The sequence below is a fragment of the Rutidosis leptorrhynchoides genome, chromosome 9, assembly GCF_046630445.1.
Source record: "Rutidosis leptorrhynchoides isolate AG116_Rl617_1_P2 chromosome 9, CSIRO_AGI_Rlap_v1, whole genome shotgun sequence".
Lineage (NCBI taxonomy): Eukaryota > Viridiplantae > Streptophyta > Magnoliopsida > Asterales > Asteraceae > Rutidosis > Rutidosis leptorrhynchoides.
Window position 1 is genome coordinate 361,100,985 of NC_092341.1, and position 3,069 is coordinate 361,104,053.

At 31.3% G+C, this 3,069-nt stretch overlaps 1 non-coding gene across 1 annotated transcript; it reads left to right on the plus strand.

Annotated features, from left to right (window-relative positions):
- Window positions 1-213: 213 nt before the first annotated feature.
- Window positions 214-298, plus strand: TRNAM-CAU (transfer RNA methionine (anticodon CAU)). The gene is given in 2 exon segments: window positions 214-251; window positions 263-298. It is a non-coding gene; the product is annotated as a tRNA-Met (tRNA).
- Window positions 299-3,069: the final 2,771 nt, after the last annotated feature.

Consider the following 3,069-nt stretch of genomic DNA (forward strand, 5'->3'; position numbering starts at 1 on the left):
AAGAACGGAAAAGCAGGAAAAAGAGTGAAGGTTACCTTCGATAGAGATTTTGTATTATCAGATTTTGCCACTAATTTTGATTGATCAAATTGAAGTTCCAGAATGGTATACGGAGTAGTAGTCTAGTAGATTATTTTTGTATTTATTGACGAAGTAAATTGTGTAAAGTTGTTATTTTTATAATTGTCGTTGATTGTTAAGCGCTAACATCATGGGGTGGTGGCGCAGTTGGCTAGCGCGTAGGTCTCATAGCTAAAGAGTGATCCTGAGGTCGAGAGTTCGAGCCTCTCTCACCCCATAACCTTTTTACTGTTTTGAAACTAAAGTCAGCAATTATTAACATGATTCACGTCGATTATCATCAAAGTCAGCATGTATAAACATGTGTTGAATAGATTATGTCTATTGGATTGATTATGTTGAATAGATTATGTCTATTGGATTAAGGATCGATTATTAGGGGAGGTCCGGAGGGTGATCAACCTTCAGGGCACAATTTTTCTTATATGTACAAACACAATTAGAAATTTGAGAAACGTGAGAAGTATGAAACGTAATTGAAGCAGCGAATACGAATTACAATAGGTCTAAAAACAACAATCAAAGGCTCCATAAAAAAGAAAACAAAGTTCACTGGCACTCTAGCAAGACTTGGATGCCTTTTTTCTTAAAAAAATTTATACTACTACATACGGCCTAAGGGCCTTTTTTCATCTTATTCTAGGCCTCTAAATTCTCGGGGCCGGCACTGTCGATTCTCATCTAAGTTTGAGAAATAAATGACAAGTGGTATTTCTTTATAAGATCATTTTCAACGGTAGTCGCCTTGACAATGGTTGTGCCATTTCTTTGTCCTCAACAATCTCTTTCGTCCTTGAGGATTTTCTCACAAAGCATATTGGACGACGAAATCTTTCTTTCTCTTAATTTATTTTTGCATAATGTATTTGTATTCACATCTAACACACTCATATTTTTCTCTCTTCAATTATTTGTGTATAATGTATTTGTACTCACAAGTCACAACTAACACAATTGTAAATTAATTTATTTAATTAATTTGATAATGTATGTGATAAGGAGGAAATATAGAATGGTTCGTAGTTGTGTGTTATAGTATGTGATGGAGAGGAAGTGGTGAGTAACTGAAGAGAGAAAACTGATTTAGTGCTGATGTGACGATCTTTTATTAGAAGGAAGGATGTTATGATTGAGAATAGTCTAAGCTGTTACATAAAAACTTTCATCTATTTTTTTCTCTCAATTTGTCACATCAACTGTTAATTACAACTGTTAATTACAGGCAAATAAATATATTTTCTCTTATCAACATATAATTAAATACATACTATTTGATTTGTCAAATAACTATTAATAAATTAATTGACGTTCTATATTATATTATATTATGTTATATATATATATATATATATATATATATATATATATATATATATATATATATATATATATATATATATATATATATATATATATATATATATATATATATATATATGTTATAATTCAGTATGCTTATAACTACCTTTAATGGTTATAAGAACAAGGAGAGAAAAAGAGAGAAGAAATATTGATATTGATATTTCAAGAGAAATGGTACACCTTAAATGGTTACCATACATGTCTATTTATAGTATAAAATATTACTATGCAAGAAATATAATAATAATAAAATTAACATCCAATCTAGATATTTTATAACACAATCTAGATATTTTATAACACTCCCCCGTGGATGACAATTTTATTAGAGAATAACTAGTACTGCCTCGTTAAAAACCTTGCTAAAGAAAACTCATTGGGATAAAACTTTAGCTAAGGGAAAAAGAGTGCAGCATAGAGTTGACCCCCCCTCAAGTAGGCAACGCCTGAGTTGTTACATCTTCTGAACATGCCTCATGCCAATATTATGAACGTGTGTTCTGAAAATAGCAGTTGGCAGTGCTTTGGTATAAAGATCAGCAGAGTTGTTGATTGAACGTATCTCATTTTAATCTGGTTGTCTTTTACGAGATCTTGAGTATATGAGAAGAATCTGAGATTTTCATTTGAAACTGTATCATCTAAATCTTTTATGTACAAGTTTAGCCCCTGTGATTTGTCTACAGTCTCCTTCATGGTTTGCTCAAACCCTTGTTTCAATTCCTATTCCCTTGTAGTCTTTTCTGAGCCTTACCAATATACCATTCTTTCCCATCAAACTTATGACCGTTAAGACCGTCTATGGCTTTGGCGCCTCGTCAGTATTTATATTTTGTTCAGTCACTTTTGATACTCTTCTTTCATTTGTATTATGCAAGCTGCATTATCTTCATATATAGTTGTTGGTGAAGATAGTTGTTAGTCTTTTATAGCGTTCTAGTCCACAAGAATCAATAATGATTTGTGTCATTGATCTCAACCAAACACATTTTCGAGTAGTTTCATATAATGCAATCACTTCGTCATGATTTGATGATGTTGCAACAAGTGTTTGTTTTAAGAACGCCATGATTTTGTGGTACCTCCATTTAGGAATACATATCGAGTTTGAGATTTATCTTTATGAGGATTTGATGAATGACCTGTATATACATAATCAACCAAATCTTGTTTTAAAACGTTAGAATAAAATAATTTTAAATCAGCAGTTTCTCAAGGGTATCAAAATATGTGTTTGATCCCGCTCCATTGTCATTTGAGCTGAATCTTGCCAACAAATTAACTGCAAGAGAAATGTCAGGTCTTGTACAATCTATAAGATACATAAGAACCTCAATTGCACTAAAATATGGAACTTCCGATCTGTTAAGATTTTCATGATCTTCGCAGGGATGAAATAGATCAGTGTCAATATTGAGTGATCTAACAACAATGAGTTTGTCTTTAAAAAAAATGTTTTAAAATCTTTTCGGTATAAGTTGTTTGATGTACAAGTAAATCATTAGGCATATGCTCAATTTGCAATCCAAGGTAATACTTGGTTTTTTCAAGATCTTTCATTTCAAAATAATTCTTTAGAAGTTGAATGATTTCATAGATCTCTTTATTTGTTCATATGATGTTAAG